The sequence below is a fragment of the Macaca thibetana genome, chromosome 7, assembly GCF_024542745.1.
Source record: "Macaca thibetana thibetana isolate TM-01 chromosome 7, ASM2454274v1, whole genome shotgun sequence".
Lineage (NCBI taxonomy): Eukaryota > Metazoa > Chordata > Mammalia > Primates > Cercopithecidae > Macaca > Macaca thibetana.
Genome location: NC_065584.1, coordinates 146,807,424 through 146,827,572, shown reverse-complemented (window position 1 = coordinate 146,827,572; position 20,149 = coordinate 146,807,424). Strand labels below are relative to the sequence as shown.

Genomic DNA, 20,149 nt, shown 5'->3' with positions numbered 1-20,149 from the left:
TTCAATGGATTTTCATCAGAAAGTGAGCTTCATCAGGAAACGCTGTCCCAGAGCATGAATGTGAAGTGGGCAGGAGATGGATAAAGCACCTGAGGAACCAGCTATCTATTATATACCAATGTGACTATATCCAGAACCTGGCTTTGTTTCCACAGGCTGTTTTCCAAGATAGAAATAGCCTGTTTTATAGACTGCTTCCTTCAGAGCAGTATTTGCTATCATAGTCATTCATGCTTTCAGTATTTGCTGAGCAGTGCATGGGGAGGATACAAAAAATGGTTGAAACTGCCTCAAGGAGCGAAACTTTTGAAGGGATAAGAGATGTACACTGGTATCACACGCTGCTTTCCATCACAGCTCTACTTTAAAAGGGAAGTATCAATCATAAATAAAAGTAGGACGGTCAATAATTCCAGCTGCGGGGATCCAGGAGGCCACAGCCAAGGGCAAGACAGGGATAGGGGTAAAAGAGAACACCAAGAGAGGTTGCCATGGAAACATTCACCACAGCAGAGAAGGACAGTGAGGACAGTCAGCACCTTCCTCCCCAGTGTTCGGCACAAACACCACCTCACCCATTAGGTTAGGAGTCTATTACAGAAAAAATGCTCTGCCATTTGGTTGTATTTACCGATCTGCAGACAGGACTATGCTCTTGCCAAGTTCAAAATGCTGTTCTCCCAATGAATAAAACCTGTACCATACGCTTAAGAAAGGAGAGGGGGATGATATGTAAGAATTAGGGACAATTTGATCTCTATCTCAATCTTAAATGCAGGGAGTTTAAAGAAGCAAGGCATACCATAAATCCATGTTTCAACTCAGAATTAATTAAATGCTAACATTAAGTTACATATTCCCTCTGAAAGGCAGAAAGAATCAAGTTCATGAGAGGCCCAAACTAAGACTTGAAAGACAGAAGACCACGAGATTGAGGAGGCAGGTGAGCCAAGATATAAAATGAACCTGGGATAGACAGCAGTATCGAGCACATGGCGGGTTCTTCATGAACATCTGTAAAATGAGGAAATAAGAACACGCCTAAATCAAGTAAATGAAGAGACCATCCAGGTTATCCTGCCCTGTCTAAACTCCGGTCACTGCCCTGGGAGTCCTGCTTTACATGGTATCATAGGCCCTGTTTCCGCACAGGGAGTTCCTGTCCCTAGAATAACCCTGACCCTTGTTAACCCAGAGACAGCTGAAATACAGGAACACCACATATCTTCTTGCCCCCTAATTAACGGCCTCTGACTTCAAGCCAAATCAACTTTCGAAACTGTAAGCTCACTAGAATGAAGGCCAAAAATCTCAATGTTCACACAGGACAATGCATACCCAAAGGGAAAAAGTCTAACACTAGCCAGAGGCTTTCACAATTAGAGAGTCATTGACTTGCCATTCAACAGAAATAAACATTTATTCTCACTGTGGGGCTTCCAGAGGCTGGTAGCATGCTGACCCAACCCATAAAAACTGGCTAAGATACAGGTGCACGGTGGCTCACACCTGTAATCCAAGCACTTTGGGAGGCCAAGGTGGGCAGATCACCTGAGGTCAGGAGCGCGAGACCAGCCTGGCCAACATGGCTAAACCCTGTCTTTATTAAAAATACAAAAAGTAGCCAGGAGTGGTGGCAGGTACCTGTAAATCCCAGCTACTCGGAAGGCTGAGGCAGGAGAATCCCTTGAACCCAGGAGGCGGAGGGTGCAGTGAGCTGAGATCGTGCCACTGCACTTCAGCCTGGGCAACAGAGCAAGACTCCATCTCAAAAAAAAAACACAACTGGCTCAGATAGGTCAAATGTTCTGTATTCCAGGATCAATCTATTAATAGGTCTAGGCTGACAAACAGGTTTTATCACATGTGGCAACTCCCATTGATTGGCAGTGGCTGTCTTTCCTAGGGTACATAGTAAAGTGTCATAATCTTCTAGCAATGTCTGCCATGACAGCAAGAGAAAAAGTGATGGCACAGGGGTCAGGCATTTACTATCCTTGATCCTAATTATACTGTATACATATGCATAAACATATAATGCATATATTTACAACCACATATAATTATCTTTTTCCCTAATTAGCTTTTAAACAATAAAGAAAAGCCCTACTACAGACAGCAACATCTAAATCACAACCATATCATTATCCTAAGTACAAAAGAAACAGGAAATTAAGAGTAGGAAGTATGACTTTAACCCGAGTCCAGCATGTGCTAGCACAGCTGTTGCTAGAAGGATCCAACTGTTGAAGCCTGCTCAGCCAGGGGACCCTTCCCTCCCTAGGTCCTTGGGATCACCGGAGCATCTGTCCTGGTCCGGGCATATCACACACAGGGGAACTTGGCAGGGTAAAGAGGACTGACTCTGCAGAGTGCCATTTACTGGATAAGGCATTGTTCCAGGGGATTTATGTGGTCTCAATAGCCTTGTGCTCATCCTTATTCCCAGGCTCAGACCTAAACATGAATGTTGGCCCCACCTACCTCCCTACTTCCCTCTTACACTTGCTACGCTGTAAAGGATATGGGCTGACTGATTATGCACCAAACTGTATGTGACAAACAAATGCTGCAAGTGGCCAGAGGTAAGGAGATCACCAACTCCTTAAGGTTTAAAGGTTGACATGTTTAGAACAAAATCTCAGCAGATAAAGCTGCACTTCCATCCGCAGAGGGGAATGAGGCTGACTGGAATTTGGATAGCAAAGGATCTTTCAGACACACTAAGCTTTACAGACAAGACTGTCTTCAACTTTACAAGGATACGGCATATTTCCACAGGGAGAAGTGCATTAGCCCCTACTCCCTTTAAACATCCTGCCAAATGTGCAAAAAGCAAGGCTGTGATCTGGCTGCTCCCCAGTGCCCCTCTGTTTTCCCTTAAATAACCACTACTGGATTAGGTCATGTCATGGACTTTCTAGAGCAGCACGTGATGGCTCTTTGCCAGCCATCCTGGAAGTCAATTTGACTACCTGACCAAGGTTGGCTTGTAATGGTTCTCTAAATGCTGTTTGGCCCTCAGCTCATCGCACTACATCCTCTCTAATGCTTGCCTTCCCCAGTGAGCTCTTGGGGATCAGGGTGCGTCTGCTGCCACCAGAGGCGAAAGTGGGAAAGGGGATGGTCCATAGATGTCTCTTCCTACACCCAAAAGTCTGTAAATCTCCTGCTGGTGCTCCTCCTACACCCAAAAGTCTGTAAATCAATCCGTTGCATTGCCAGTTGTCACATAAATGATTCATGCCTATGTTAATCAATACAGTTTTGCAGATGCTATTAACCCTGATCGTTTCAAGGGGAAAATATAGCTCAGGATGCAGAGGCCACTGCACCAATTGGTAGACAGACACAGATAGACAGACAGGCAGACAGACACACACACACACACACACACTGCCATGGTGTTTTTTTGAAAGTAGTTTTACAGGGGAAAAAAGTAAACCTGACCTAAAACAGAGGCATCAGTATCCTTAGGCAGGGGCTAGGATTAGAAGCTCATGTCGGTAAGGAGAATGGCTCCAGGTGACACACAGTACTATGATTATGACTCTTGCCCAAATATACCTATATCAACAGACACCTAGGGGCAGGGTAAAATAGCACCTTTCAGCCAGGTGTGATGACTCACACCTATAATCTTCAGGAGGCAGAGGGAGAAGGACTGCTTGGGGCCAGGAGTTCACCACCAGCCTGGGCAACACTGTGAGATCCTGTCTCCACACAAAAAAAAAAAAAAAAAAGTCATGTATGGTGGCTTGCACTTATAGTCCCAGCTACCTGGGAGGCTGAGGTGGGACAATCACTCGAACCTGGGAATTGAAGGCTGCAGTGAGCTGTTCATACCACTGCACTCAAGCCTGGGTGACAAAGCAAGACCCTGTCTGAAAAAAAAAAAAAAAAATTAAATTAAAAAAAAAAAAGTCCAACAACAGCAAAATAAGAAATACTACCTTTGTACTTAATGTTCTAGATCACAAACGGCAAATAGGAGACAATGTGGCAGTAACTTCCACCTCCATGGTGTGGCCGATATTAATCCATCACCATACTCTTGACCATGGAAGCTGACCTGGCCTCACGATCTCTCTCAGCAGCCACCACCAATCACCAGGAGGTAAAACTGAAGATGAAACTTGCATGTGTCCCCAATAACTCCTAATATACTGCTGTTGATGAGTGTGCTACTCAGAAAGGATTCCTAGACCTCTGGCAGGCTGTACACCAGCATGGGAGGTGCTCTCTTAAGAGTCCTTGATGGTGTTTTTCCTAAAGTGGCTCATGATCAATGAGAGATGAAATACAACTGTGCAAATAACAGAAAGCCAAAGTGATTAAAAAGTCCATTGAACAAATGTGTTGGGAATTCTACTGAAATGTTAGAGGATGTATACAAAAGAAAAATCATAGAATTGGGCTGGGCACGGTGACTCATGCCTGTAATCCCAACACCTTGGGAGGCCAAGGCGGGAGGATCGCTTGGGGTCAGGAGTTTGAGACCATCCTGGGCAACATAGTTAGTCCCTGTCTCTACAAAACAAAATTAAAAATTAGCCCAGGTACGATGGTGCATGCACGCTTGTAGTCCCAGCTACCCGGAAGCCAAGACAGGAGGAGCCCTTGAATCCAGAAATTCAAGGTTTCAGTGAACTATGATTGTGGTACTGCACTCCAGCCTGGGGGACAGAGTGAGACCCTGCCTCAAAAAAAAAAAAAAATAGAGAAATCAAAGAATTGTGGAGCAAATGACCAAGCCATAATAGCCCCAGAGATACTCCCCAAACAACCCAATTCTTCCAAGTCCCTTGAGACCTCCTCTGGCCACACTGGCCTTCACTGGTTTCTCAAACACATTGAGCTCCTGTCCACTCTGCAGGGCTTTCCCTAGGCAGCTTTCTCAACAGGGAAAGCTCTCTTCCTCCTCCTACACTGACATCCTGCCACCTGCTCACGAAAAGCGGGCAAACTCCCACTCAGGCTATAGGGTTGGACACATTCCCTCAAGGAAGCTTTCCCTGATCGCCCTCTGCCTCACCCCAGGCCAGGGTAGAACACCAATTCCTCCGGCACAGCACTCCCTGCAGTTGCCAAGGACTCTTAGTTTGAATTCTATCTAAGTGGAAGCCTGGCTATGCTTTCCATGAGCTCCTGAGCATAGGGCACATGTGCACCACTGTATCCTTACCACACAGCACAGTGCCTGGAACTTAGAGGGAACATGGAATCAATGAACTAATAGATCAATGGATGATTGAATAAATGATGAGGCAGACAACTGAATTAGAACCGCAGGTCAAACAGGAGGTTAGCAGAACATCTGTGATGCAGAAAGCAATGAGAAGTATGGAGAAATGTGTTTGTGACATAAGTTTGAAACAATTAGGCACAAGAAACATCCTGATAGAGTGGAGAAGGCAGGCAACAGTGATATCATGGAGCATGAAATAAAATCCAAAATTCATAAAGATTAATAAATTTGACTACATACAACAAATTTTCTACAGTGAAAATGCTAGTAACAAAGACAAAATGAGGGAAAGTATTCACAGCATGTGACAGATGCTAATTTCCATAATACACACAAAGGAAGGCCAGGCGTGGTGGCTCACACCTGTAATCCCAGCACTTTGGGAGGCCAAGGAGGGTGGATCACCTGAGGTCAGGAGTTCGAGACCAGCCGGGCCAACATGGTGAAACCCCATCTCTACTAAAAATACACAAAATTGGCAAGGCATGGTGGTGGGCGCCTGTAATCCCAGCTACTTGGGAGGCTAAGGCAGGAGAAGTGCTCAAACCCAGGAGGCAGAAGTTGCAGTGAGTCAAGATTGTGCCATTGCACTCCAGCCTGGGTGACAAGAGCAAAACTCCATCTCAAAAAAATAAATAAAATAATTTAAAAAGTCAAATACAAATGAATAAAAGACAACAACATAATAGACGAAGGACACAGAAAGTGAACAGAAAAAGAAATTAAAATGACAAGCATATAAAAGACAGTCAACTTCTGAGGAGAAAAATGAATGGTTTTACACTGTTGGTGGTAGTGTAAATTAGTTCAACCATTGCGGAAGATAGTCTGGCAATTCTGCAAATATCTGCAGGCAGAAATACCATTTGACCTAGCAATCCCATTACTGAGTATATGCCCAAAGGAGTATAAATCATTCTACTATAAAGATACATGTATGTGTATGTTCACTGCAGCACTATTCACAATAGCAAAGACATGGAATCAACCCAAATGCCCATCAATGATAGACTGGATAAAGAAAATGTGGAACATATACACCATGGAATACTATGCACCCATAAAAAAGAACAAGATCATGATCCTTTGAAAGGACATGGATGGAGCTGGAAGCCATTATCCTCAACAAACTAAGGCAGAAACAGAAAACCAAATACTGCATGTTCTCACTGATAAGTGGGAGCTGAACAATAGGAAAACATGGACACAGAGCGGGGAACAACACACTTTGGGGTCTTGGGGGTGGAAAGGAGAGCATCAGGAAGAACAGCTAATGGATGCCAGGCTTAATACCTAGGTAATGGGTTGATCTGTGCAGCAAACCACCATGGCACACGTTTACCTATGTAACAAACCTGCACATCCCTCACATGTTCCCCTAAACTCAAAAGTTGAAGGAAAAAAAAAGATGCTCAACCTCACATCACACACCGTAAGTGATATGAGATTCCATTTTTACCTAGCGGACTGGCAAATATGGGCAGTCCGACAATACACTGTGTTGGCAAAGACTCCTGGGAACAGGCACTCTCATACGTTGTTGGTTAAATGATTTAAAATGATACAACTTCTTTGGAGGACAATTTAGCAATATTAAATTAAAGATGAATATACTTTCTGACTTCATCATTTTAGGACTTTATCCCACAGCTGTACTCACACTTGTATGCAAGAGAAAGAGCGCACGCATGCGCAAGAGTGCACACACATCAGCAAAACGCAAAAAATGACCCAAATGTCAATAGGGAGCCAGTTAAAAGACGCAATGGAATATACTATAATGGAATATACTATTGCTGTTAAAAAAGAATGAGGCTATTCTATATAATCTAATAGGATATAACTTACAATGTTAACTTTTTTTTAAGTAAGATGCATAAGTACACACACCTTATAAACTATATAGAGTATTCAGAGAGGAAGGGAGTCAGAACTTAAAGACACATATACATAGAACGCTTCCAGGATAATACACAAATACCACTAACAGTGGTTGCCTTTAGGAAGGGACCTTAGTTTTTAGTGGATGGGTTGGAGCAAAGTTACTTTTCACTGCATACCTCTTTCTACTTTTTAAATTTTTACCACATGTGAAATTTAACTTTTTGAAAATTAAAATTATATTAAAAAGAAAGGAGAACAGATGAGCCTAAATGAGGGAGACAATCTTTTTTTTTTTGTGTGTGTGTGTGTGTGTGTGTGTGTGTGTGTGTGAGTGACAGAGTCTTGCTCTGTCACCCAGGCTGGAGTGCAGTGGTGCAATCTCAGCTCCCTATATAACCTCTGCCTCCTGGGTTCCAGTGATTCTCCTGCCTCAGCCTCCTGAGTCACTGGGATTACAAGTACCCACCGCCATCACTCCCGGCTAATTTTTGTATTTTTAGTAGAGACAGGGTTTCACCATGTTGGCCTGGCTGGTCTTGAACTCATGACCTGAAGTGGTCCACAAGAAGGGAAGTGAATCTAGACAGGAGACTTGATTCACTCAAGCTTCAAATAACTGAGGCAGGTATGGTAAGATAGTATCCCTTACACCAGAACGGGGCCCTGATGTACAAAGGCCATCTGGGGGAAAAATCCAGAACCTTGATTCAAAAGCAGAAAACACAACTCAGCCTATAAGCAGACCCGAAGCAAGCAGGTAACACATTCACAGTCCAGAGTCAAGAGGATTAAACAGAGAATTCACATACCTGAGATTGGCTAACACCAAGCCTAGAAACAGAGGTGGTATGCCCCAGAGATCTGCCTCGGTGACACTCAGGTGGTACAAGGATTTGTCCTCTGGTTCTTAGTAGGCCCTATGGAGTTTTAGAACTTTGGGGCATCAGGCCTCCTGGATCAGGAATTGATTAGTCCAGAGGGATACCACAGCCTTACAGTTGATTTAATACAGATTTAACAAGAAGTTACAAGACAAAAACCCTCAGGCTTCTGGGTCAGGTTGTCCCCTGGGTCCCTGTGGCCAGCAACAGGTATAGGTGAGAGCCTCTGAATGAACCGCCCAGGCCAGAGCCCTGTCAGCGCTGCAGTCTTCTTCCCAGAAAACACTACGATTTGTATTTCAGGTTGAAATTCACATCACCAGATGAAGACACCCAGTTCCTCACCCTAGGAGTACACATCTCACACCCTCTGCCCCTCTATTTGGGGACCAACGCCTCTGTCAACATACCTATCTTAAAATAGAAACCGAGTGGCATATGCCCTGGTCTATTTCAGAAACTATGTCAAACACATCTGGATGAGTACTCCCCATGCCTGCCTGGCAAGGGCTTCTCCTTGGCTCGTAGGAAAATAGGGCACAGACACTTCTCTCTCCCCTGCCAGTTATGTGAGGGATTTTCTGGAGTCAGCATGTTTCACAAGAGGCGTAGAAACTCTATAAATATGCATTCTAGGGCATAAACCAAAGGACCTTAAATTAGTCATGGCCAACTACTAGTTTTAAATACATGTACTCGAAGGAGCAAAACAACTCCTAGTAAATTGCCAAGAACACAGTAAAAGCTCCATAAAACACCTCCTGCAGTTTTTTCACCTCCAAGAACCCAAACCTCAAAACATTTAAAAATTAAATTAAATTAAATCACATAGCACACATTAGCATGCCACTGGTTGTTTTCAAAGTGCCTTCACATACATCATCTCAATATGGTACCCTGTGTACATCCAGCTCAACACAAGCGGAGCTGAAGCCTAGTACACAGCTGCTCCTCAGTAAATGATAAATGAATAATTCATCTTTGTGAAAAATGTAAGTTTTCTGGAAATATAAGAGAAGTAACCACCTTTCCATTCTTATGCCCAATGGTTAGATTACAAAAGCCACTCAGTCAATCCTAGCCCTCCCAGCTCAGAATCATTAGATACTCTGAGAAACTTCTCAGTGTCACCTATTTTTCCCAGTCACACTAATGTTATTGCTATTATCTAAATGCATCATCCAAAATTCGTATGTCAGAAACAATCCCCAATGCAACAGTGTTGAGTGGTGTTTAGGTAAAGAGAGCTCCAACCTAACGAGTGGATTAATGCTACTATAAAAAGGGCTTGCCGGAATGGATTTGCTCTTTTGCCCTTCTACCATGTGAGGACACAGCAAGAAGGCCCTCACCAGAAGCCAGCACCTTGATTTTGGACCTCTCAGTCTCCTGAACTCTGAGACAAATACATGTCTGTTCTTTGAAAATTACCCAGTCTCGGGTATTTGGTTTTGCAGCATGAAATAGACTAAGATGGTCATTTTGTCTTCAAATAGAGGATTACTTTCCCAGAGTGTTTAATTCTTTTCCAGAGAACCTAATAAAAAATTCGATAAAAAATCTAATAAAGATACAGTAATAAAAAGTAAAGAAATGTAATTAAACATACACACACTGAGACACAGAAGGAATACAGCCCAACTATATTACACCAGGATGAGGCCTGCTATGATTCTGAGCTACAAGTGAATTTGTTGTCTACATTCAGGAGCTTAAAGAGCAACATGTCCTTTCCAAGGAGCATTCCGTAAGTCCCACTGACCCAGAACAAGAAACGGGCCTGGGACCATGCCTGGGGCCGGAGGCCTGGAGCAGCTCGCCCACTCTACATTTGTATCCCTGATATTGTGTTCAATAGAGACGAAATCCACAGAACATTTACACCAAAGTTGAACAAGGGCATAGAATTAAATATACATGGGTTTCTGGTCTTCCATGTTTAGTAATTTCCTTTATTTTATTTATATATCTGAGGAACGACTGATGCCATTTTCCCTTTCTTCCTTCTGAATGTTTTTCCAAATGGAGAAAGCTAAAGAAAGCTGCACAAGTCCATGTTTGCTGAGCTATAAAGATTCTTTCAGCATCCAAACTTAAACCACCAAATTCAAACAAGCCACTTGTCAATGTTTCGTTTCAAAATTCCAGAGTCTCAGGCTACATGTGATCCTTCCAGGCACAAACCCTGAGAAACCAAACAAGCAGTATGGTCACGTTTACAGTTACCTGTTCTGGTGTCCTCGGGATATGACACATGTTTAAATTGCCTAATTATGTAATTATCTAATTTTGTGTTTAACATGTCATCAGTGCACAGTGAAATTATATTCCACAAATATGTAGAGAACATTCAGCCTTAATTAGTTGTTTATCCCTAGTGCTCTGCTGCTCTCATCTCAGATTCAAAAACGTTATTGAACTAGGTCTTTTAAATGTTCACTTTAATGTATACATTGAAGTATACATACATAAGTATATTTCCCTTCTCCAAGGGGAAAAGCCCTACATGCAGTGTCACATCTTCAACAGGCTTGTGACCAAGGACTGGGGACACTGTGGTAGGCAGAGTCCTCTGCTTAAACTCTGGGAGCCCTTCAGAGAGATGTCTGCTGTTAAAAGTCGTTTCCCCTCAAGCCTCACTCAGTGGGCCTGGGGCTCAAAAGTCAGCTCAAGGTCATTATTTCTCAGTGAGAATCCAGAGCAAGGTATCAGTCTCTCAGATCCTCCCTTGTGCTTGATCATCCAAATTACAACCATCGTCCTGGAAAGAGTTGGCTGTTTTTCTGTATTATTATTACTCTTGCTTTTCCTGTTTTATAATCTTTCTCACCTCCTCCAGGAAGCCTTTGAGACTTCCAGACCAAATTGATCTCTCCAATGGCTAAAGTGAATTATCATTCAGTAACAGCCCCAAACAATTTACCCTGAATTACTCACACTTCTACATTACCTTGTGATTGTTCACTCTAACCATCTTACTGTTCAATCTGAAATACCTGGCCATGATTTATACTTTACTCATGATCCACACGGAGTTTGAGCACAATGCAGGGTGCCAGTAAATGCTCAATAAATATTTATTGGTTCGTTTGACTAAGTATCAAACAGAGATGAGATCTGTCCACTAGACATCTGAACTCTTGCAGAATTAAAGTATTAAAGTTACCATCCCCAAAAATGTGGCGCAAATCATTAACTCAAACAAGTGGTACCTCCTCCTAACAAAAATTGCTACTTCACAAATAATCCAGATTAAGTGTAATTGAGAGGACAAACATCTAGGAAACAAAACAGAAGCTAAAGTGTTAATTGAGGCCAAGATTCCTCTAAGCAGGAAGAGTTTGGACAGAAAATAATAGTTGTAGTTGTTTTTGATAGTTTCTATGTCTTCAATTTAACCACGAATGGCCCAATAAGACAGATACACTATTTTGAAAGTCATACAAATTTGCTTTCCACTGAAGAGACAAAACAGTTGTTTAACTTTCTAGACACTGGTATGTTCTCCAAAGTCAATTAAACCGTAATAGAATTTTCCCCCTTTGAAACACCAACAAATGCTAGCTTACAACAGAAGTCCGGTAAGTGTTCAGAATATGTAAACATAGCCACAAAGACCTAATTTTCTTTTTAAAATCTGTACACTTATATATACAGTCCAGAGGACTCAAAGGATAACTAGAATAAACTAATTTGGGAGTATCACGAAATTGGAATCATCATAAAATCAAAACCTTTTTTCTTATCAGTTGGGGCCAGGTCTCTCAGGAAGTCTCTGCATTTATATCGGTTATGTAAAAACCTTAACCAGTGATCTTGGATAAGTCACGTATAGGCTGAAGGGACACGATAGTTCTCAGGAAAATATCTCAATAACATTATTTTGGGTCTGAATAATCTTTGCCGAGGAAACTACAGAGATTCAAAACACTTCAGCATTAAGTTATGTTTGCTTCTAGAAAGTTTCTGGTATTTCTGATATTGGTGTGCCTGATGTTTTAGGAATTCACAAGAAAAATGACCAAACCACCCCAGGCACCTTGACCAGGAGAGAGCCACCCCCTCTTACAGTTCCCACCCCCAAAATTAACCCAAACCTGTAGGCATGTCTAAAGAAAACTTCCAGACTACTTCCTCTCTCTAGCTTCTCCAAAACGCACCAGCAATTAAATACACCGGCCAGAGTGAAGTTCCCTGTTAAACTACAAACCCACCATGCCAAAAAATTAAGAGGGTAACTAAACCCTGGCCAAGACAGGTCTCAAGTCGGGTAGGGAGACGTCTCACTAGCTAGAAACCACAATGCAGAGTTGGCTAGACACGATCATAACACATGTGCTTTTCATAAACAATAAGTTTTCGATTTTCAAAGCACCCAAAGGGAAAGTTTCAAGGGGGTTTCACCAACCGATAAATCAGTTCATCCTCCTGGCTCCCAGAACAGCAAACTCAGATATCCCAGGCAGAACCATCCCCCCGCACAGGCCTCTCCTCAGTTTGCTACCAGGCATCTTCTCCTCCTCCTTCCTGAAACAGTGCCATCAAAAGATCACTGTATCCACACAGTGATTGCTTAGGGCTCACCACTACCCACCCCCCACCCCCCACCCCCCGCCGCCCCTAGGACCGGTCTCCAGACGGAAGTCAGGCTGATGATATCTGTCTCCCCTGGGGAAGCTTTCAATAGGGCCCCAGGTCCCATTCCAGAAGCTCTGAGTCAGTGAGTCTGGGTGAGATTCTGAAATCCGGATTTTCAAAGCTGTCCCAGGTGATACTTGAAGATCAGTCAAGAATTAATGCATACTAAATTCATATTACTAATAACCACACATTATAACATTACCTACTGGAAACTACAGTGGCACTCACAGAATTCACACTTTTAACACACGACATATGACACGTGGCACATACATCAGTATACTTTTGCCAGAGGTACCTGCCAGGTTTCACATGCCATCTCTTTAGAGAAATAAGCACAGGTAATTCTCATAAAAAGAGCTTTTCCTCTTCTCAAAAGCATGTCCCACATTCAGCTGTGCGAAAGAATCTAAATAGATTCACCTGTGAATACGGAAATCGAAACATAATCAACCCACTCCAGACACACCGGGCAAGGAGTGAAACTGGCTTATTAATAGGCCAGGCGATCAAGGCACGTGGCTTCACATGCTTTCTTCCTTAAACCAAGTTTACAATCTTGCTCCTACTGTTGTTCTTAAAATAAATTCTAGAGGCACAAACATTACATCTACACTAAACACAAACCACAGGAACCAAGTAAAGAAGGAAACGTCTGTGCATCCACAAAGACAAACAAAATAAGCTTCCTGTTGAAAACCTTTACTATGTGCATTAACTGGACTCAAGTTGCAGGTCAGTTGTCACCAGTGTTAAGGCCACCACAGCAAGATGCAACTCCATCCTCTTCCCATGACTCTTCCACCGTATTTCTCAAATTCCCTGTAAGAAATGCAAACCTATCTGGGAAAAGTGACACTTACGAACTATTAAACCTTATTTGTCTTCCAATAAATAAACCAATCTCCTTCCTTGGGACTGTGAAACCCAAGACCAGCAGAACTGGGGGTTGGGGCGGCGGGGGCTGGGGGGAATGATGAAAGTTCAAGAACAGAAGGCTGAGGGTCTTGGTGTCTTCTCCCACTTACAGACCCTAAAGATTCTACCTTCCAAGAAGCAAGAGTGAGGAAGTAAGATATATGTGTCATACACATCGCATAAGTCACTCTACAAAGATGTATTGATGACTTCCACGTATCTGACACTGCCTAGCCCTAGGAATAAGCCTCAGTTTTCAGGCAAGAAACAGGGCAATTACCAGAGAGTTTGGAGGGCAACAGCCAAGATGAACAAACAGGGAGTCAAAGCTTCCCAAGGAAGAGACCCCAAAGCTGAGATCCGATTTACATATTTGCTGTCTGCATGGCATGGCCAGGGAGCAGAAACTGCAAACTGCCCCCAGAGAGACATGGCAGGGTCACCAGGGACTCAGATCCCAAGGGCATCATCTGGAGGGCAAAGGCAGGTCGCAATCTGGAAGGGATGGTGCTGCAGAAGGGGAGGGGTGGGAATGCCAGGCTGGTCTCATCCACCCCCCGCCCAGCAGAGGTAAACATGGCTAAATCCTGCCCAGCTCTCACCCCAATTCCATGCCCCCTTACAACCTCCTCCTGTTGCCTTCCTCTTCCTGCCACCTTCAAGTCCCACTTGGGGGGCTCACCCCAAGTCACTCAGCAAGTGGAGGACACCTCAGAATAGGGACTATACCAAGGACAAGGTAATAGAAGCTTAGGCCAAGGAGAAGAAAAGAAAGAGAACTCCAAGTAGACAGAACTTTCTGTGCCCAGCCATAGATCTGTGCTGGACCCACAAACTGCCCCCACAGTTCCCAGGATACACACACTATCCCAGCCCTCCCCTTCAGACCCATAAATCCTGTTTGTGGATGAAAACAAAGTAAGTTCTAGAGGGATATCATGCAGAGAAGGACCTCAAAATCAGCATGCACACCCTCCCCGCCCATCACTGATACCGGCCACTAAAGCACCCAGGCCAATAACCTTGGGGGTGCTCCTGATACCTCCAATCACTCAAAACACTCTGCTGGCCCTGCCTCCTAAAGAACCTCTGAGCCAGCCCCTTCTGTCACCTTTACCAGAGCAAAGTTTCTCTACCTTTTGCTTGGGCTATAAATGGAGAGGGGCAGTCTGGGTGGCTTGTTATTAATAAAAATGCAGATTTAGTAGCATGAGGTAAGGCAACAGAATGTGTCATTTTAACAAGCACAGAAAGTGATTCTGACACAGCTGCTCCCAGAACACACTTGGCCCAACAGACTTTGGAATCTCAGCCACTGGAGAGCAGCCACCGTGGTCAACTCTGTCCCGAGCAGTGGCCACAAGGCAGGGCCTCCCAAAAAAAATGTTTGCCGAGGGAATGAAAAAAATACCATGAAGCTTTGGACCAACTAGAAACCACAGTGGAAAGACAGAACTGAATGAACAGCTCACTCTCAGCACACCCGGGGTCCCCGGTGATCTGACTAGGAGTTAGTTTAGGCAAATTTCCATACTTGAGGCTTAGTCCCCATTACCATACGAAGAATTCACCAGCTGGTCCAGGCTGAGGTCTGTCTGGGTCTGAAAGGCTCTTGTCCACATTACCTCTTTTCCCCTATCCCAATCCCTGCCAGTTAAAGCCCACAGCAGCCGTCTGTCTCCTCCCAGTCAGAGCCAAGGCACTGAGGTACAGACCTGGCTCCCAGACTAGAGGGGCAGCCCCAGGAGGGCAGCAACGGCTTTGCTCCTCTCTGCCTCCCAACGTGTCTGGTATAGAGCCTAATAAATGCCTGCTGAAATGTTTAAATGAAATGGGGAGAGAGAAAAAGGTGAACCTTTACAGGCTGTACCTACCCTACTTTCAGCCTTCATACAGGCACTTGGCAGCCCCCTCAAAGGATGCAGGGAGCAAGGGAGTTGACAGCAGGAGTCACCTCTAGGACACCACTCCATGGCTTCTCCAAGGCCCTCCTCAGGCAGGGTCTTAGAACAAATGCTTCCACGGAAATGTGAGATACAGGTGGACCATACCTTAGTAGAGGCTTTCCAGGTGTTGGAGAAAGGCAGTTCCCATAATCAACTCCCCATTCCCTCACCCACTAAAGAAGCAGTTAACAGGTCAAGGGGACTTAGAAACTGAAGATTACAAACAAGAGTGGTGGTTTAAAAGGTTCCTGGCAGCTCTAATGCAGTCTGGGCTAAAGGCTCTCAACAAAGAATAACTTATTCCATGTGGGACAATAAGTAGGTTCTCCCCTCAACCAATGATGGCAAATTAACTGAGCAACTACTACTAAAAGCAACCTTGCACACACATGCTGCATACCAACTGAGTCCTGCAGAAGGCGGGCAAGCTGAGACTCCAACCCTAGAGTCCAGCACTTGCACAAGGTGAAATTATACCCAGGGAGGACATATCCTATGAAACATTTTCATAGCACTCATACAACAGAACACAATTATGACAGTACAGGAGACAAACACCAAAGCAGGAAGACTCAAGCCCTTTTAATATTAAAAAGCTGAGACAATTCTCCCAGTCCTCTTGGTAAAGGTCTCTGGTAACATCCAACCCTCCTCTATAAAAATCCACGCAGTCTCCAGGGTGCTAGGAAGCCTTTGTCTTGTGACAGGGTCCCACTGAAGTCAATGCCCCTCACTGCAACTGCTAGGCGAGGTCAAGGGGCCCCATGCAAGAAGGGGAGTTACCAGGCTGTGAGGATGCACATCCCAAGGCAGAGCTCAGAGGACACAAGAGAATCTGCTGGAGACCAACCACAGACAGTATTCCCCAGGGGTGCTCGCCCCCTAGCAGCACATGAGAATCACCTGGGAAGCTTTTAAGACAAATAGGGGCTGAGTGCAGTGGCTCACACCTGTAATCCCAGCACTTCAGGAGGCAGAGGCTGGCGGATCACTTGAGGCCAGGAGTTGGAGACCAGCCTGACCAACACAGCATAACCCCACCTCTACTAAAAATACAAAAATTAGCCGGGCATGGTGGCAGGCTCCTGTGGTCCCAGCTACTCAGGAGGCTGAGGCAGGAGAATCACTTGAACTGGGGAGGCAGAGGTTGCAGTAAGCCGAGATCAGGCCACTGCACTCCAGCCTGGGTGACAAAGCAAGACTCTATCTCATGAAAAAAAAAAAAAAAGGCCAGGCAGAGTGGCTCATGCCAACACTTTGGGAGGCCGAGGTGAGTAGATCATTTGAGATTAGGAGTTCGAGACCAGCCTGGCCAACATGGTGAAACCCCGCCTCTACTGAAAATACAAAAATTAGCCGGGCATGGTGGCATGCACCTGTGGTCCCTGCTACTCAGGAGGCTGAGGCAGGAGAGTTGCTTGAATTGGGGAGGCAGACATTGCCGTGAGCCAAGATTGGGCCACGAGACTCCAGCCGCCTGGGTGACAGAGAAAGACTCTATCTCAAAAAAAAAAAAAAGAAAGAAAAAAAAAGGAAAAAGAAAAATAGGGATGCCTGTGTGTGGTGGGGCTAGGCCCTGGTGTGGTTTAAAAGCTCCCAGGTAAGCCTAATGACTCTTGGCAGCAAGACTCTTGGGCTAATCCCAGGAGAAAGCAAGAGATGCAGGATGCAGGTGGAGGTGCGTGCACACACACACCAACAGACGAGTGACGAGTACAGTGTTCTTGCTGTTTGCTGCCACCAGAGCCATCCTTCCCTACACACTGCAGATCTCACTTAAGGAAGACAGGACCAAGCCTGCCTGAGGCCTTCACCACTCAGCGTCTCATTCCTCTTTCCTTTCTTCAGCCATTCACAATGCCGGCTGCCTCCCTTAAGAGAGGCTTCATCCATGGCCCTCAAAGGGAGCGCAGGGTGCAGCAAATCATGGCACAAGTGGGCTCCCCGCAACCACGTCAATCACTACCATCTTTAGGCTTAAGGCTCCATGCTTTGTGCCTCATATGCAACGTCTCAATCCCACCACAACCCACTGAGGTAGTTACTATTATTATCCATCTTTACAAATAAAAAAACGGAGGCATGGACAGTTAAGAACTTATGCGATGCTTCACATCAAGTCCATGTCTGAACCAGGATTCAAATCCCAGTGCAGAGTTCTAACGTCTAATCATTTTGCTACCCAGATTACATCCAGTTGAAATTAATATCAGCACTGGTCAGCCTTCGAAAAGAGGGAAAGTTACCAAATGAAAGCAGAGTAGGTTAAAGCCCTGAATGTGATGTCTTAAAAATCAATTTCAGGCCGGGCACAGTGGCTCACACCTGTAATCCCAAAACTTTGGGAGGCCAAGATGCATGGATCACTTGAGGTCAGGAGTTCGAGACCAGCCTGGGCATCATGGAGAAGCCCCGTCTCTACAAAAATATAAAAATTAGCTGGCTGTGGTGGCAGGCATCTATTATCCCAGCTACTTGGGAGACTGAGGCATGAGAATTCGTTGAACCCAGGAGACAGAGACTGCAGTGAGCCGAGATCGTGCCACTGCACTCCAGCTGGGACAACACAGCAAGACTCCATCTCAAAAAAAAAAAATCAATTTCATCAGTATAGGTGGGAAAGGTATGATTTTTACTGGCAGTTCATGTGAAAAAGATCTGTGGTTTCGGGTGACCATATGTTCATTCACGCACATTTGCAGGACACCTACCATAGGTCAGGTACAGGGCTAGGCCCGGGTAACATGGAGACACAGGTCATACCCTTTTCCCCAGTGACTTTGTTTTTTGTTGTTGTTGCTATTTCGTTTTGTTTTTTAAAAAAGGGTCTCACTATGTCGCCTAGGCTGGAGTACAGTGGCACAACCTTGACCTCCCAGGCTCAGGTGATCCTCCTGCCTCAGCCTCCCAAGTAGCTGGGACTACAGAATCAAGCCACCATGCCCAGATAATTTTTTTGTATTTTTTTTTGTAGAGACGAGGTGTCACCATGTTGCCCAGGGCTGGTTTTGAACCCCTGAGCTCAAGCAATCCACCTGCCTTGGCCTCCCAAAGTGCTAGGATTACAGGCATGAGCCACTGCACCAGGTCCCAATGACTTTTTAAGAGCTAATGTGATCCTAGAGCTAAGGTGATCCTGGGCAGCATCAGGATAACCTCTTCTCCCAGGACAAGCCAGCTGCAGGCTGCACTACACTGTGCAGACCATGCGGGGGCCTCCAAAGGAAGCTGTTTGTGGGCTTGTCTGAGTGATTGGGTGGTCCCTCAACACTGGTGTTCAAGAACAGCACCCACGCTCTGCTCCAGATGAGCTAAATCAGCATCTCCAGGAGAGGGGTCCAGGCATCACCAGCTTATGAGTTTTCACAAGTGTTTCTGAGCAGCCAGAACTGAAAACCAGTCTCCAAAGGATGGAACCAAACCAGTCTCCAAAGGATGGAACCACGAAGGTGAAAAATCCAGAAACCACACATAGGAGGAGTTGACGATGGGTTGATTAAAGATGGCAGAGGTATGGGAGTGAGACTGGAGTCTTCCTGGGGAAGGCATTTCTGCACTGCTGCTGGAGTGCGCGGAGATGGGATAAGGACCAAGGGCAGAAACCCTCAAGAGAAGGTATCCCTGGTACCTTCAATTTGGAGACCTCCGGGGCTCCTCTAAACTCTGTCTTGGTCTGAAAAGCTGCATAGTAAATGGCCCAATGCTCAGATAATTTGGGTAGACAATTACTGTAATACAGTAAAAACTATAATTTTATATTAATAGCAACTAACTGCTTTAATTCTTCTGTACAAGAAACAATCTGAAGTCACACACCCATCAATGTGTCCATTTAGGGAATACATAAGTTTTAAAAATTCACATTTCTGACCGGGCGCGGTGGCTCAAGTCTGTAATCCCAGCACTTTGGGAGGCCGAGGCGGGCGGATCACGAGGTCAGGAGATCAAGACCATCCTGGTTAGAAACCCCATCTCTACTAAAAATACAAAAAATTAGCCGGGCGTGGTGGCGGGCACCTGGAGTCCCAGTTACTAGGGAGGCTGAGGCAGGAGAATGGCGTCAACCTGGGAGGCGGAGCTTGAAGTGAGCCGGGGTTACGCCACTGCACTCCAGCCTGGGTGACAGAGTGAGACTCCACCTCAAAAAAAAAAAAAAAACAAAATCACATTCCTGGGCCTTATCTCCATCCATGACATCTGCACTTTAAACAACATCTTAGGTGATTCACCTCTGATGAGGGTCGATGCCTGGACTGCACTTTGAGAAACACTTTGATAGGCAAGTCTTTTTTTTTTTTTTTGAGATAGAGTTTTGCTCTTGTTGCTCAGGCTGGAGTGCAATGGCTGATTCTGCTGCCTCAGCCTCCCGAGTAGCTGAGATTACAGACACGTGCCACCAGGCCCGGCTAATTTTGTATTTTTAGTAGAGAAGGGGTTTCACCATGTTAGTCAGGCTGGTCTCAAACTCCTGACCTCAGGTGATCCACCTGCCTCGGCCTCCCAAAGTGCTGGGATTACAGGTGTGAGCCACTGCACCCGGCCCGATCGGCAAGTCTGACACAAAGAATGATTCCCTAAAACCTTATCCAATGCAGTAATAATTCATCCTAATGCGACCCTCAGCAACACTC

At 45.0% G+C, this 20,149-nt stretch overlaps 1 protein-coding gene across 7 annotated transcripts in view; it reads right to left on the bottom strand.

Moving 5' to 3' along the window:
• Positions 1 to 20,149, bottom strand: part of TLN2 (talin 2) — a 456,511-nt gene that overhangs the window by 405,216 nt on the left and 31,146 nt on the right. The gene's annotated exons all lie outside the window — the stretch shown is intronic.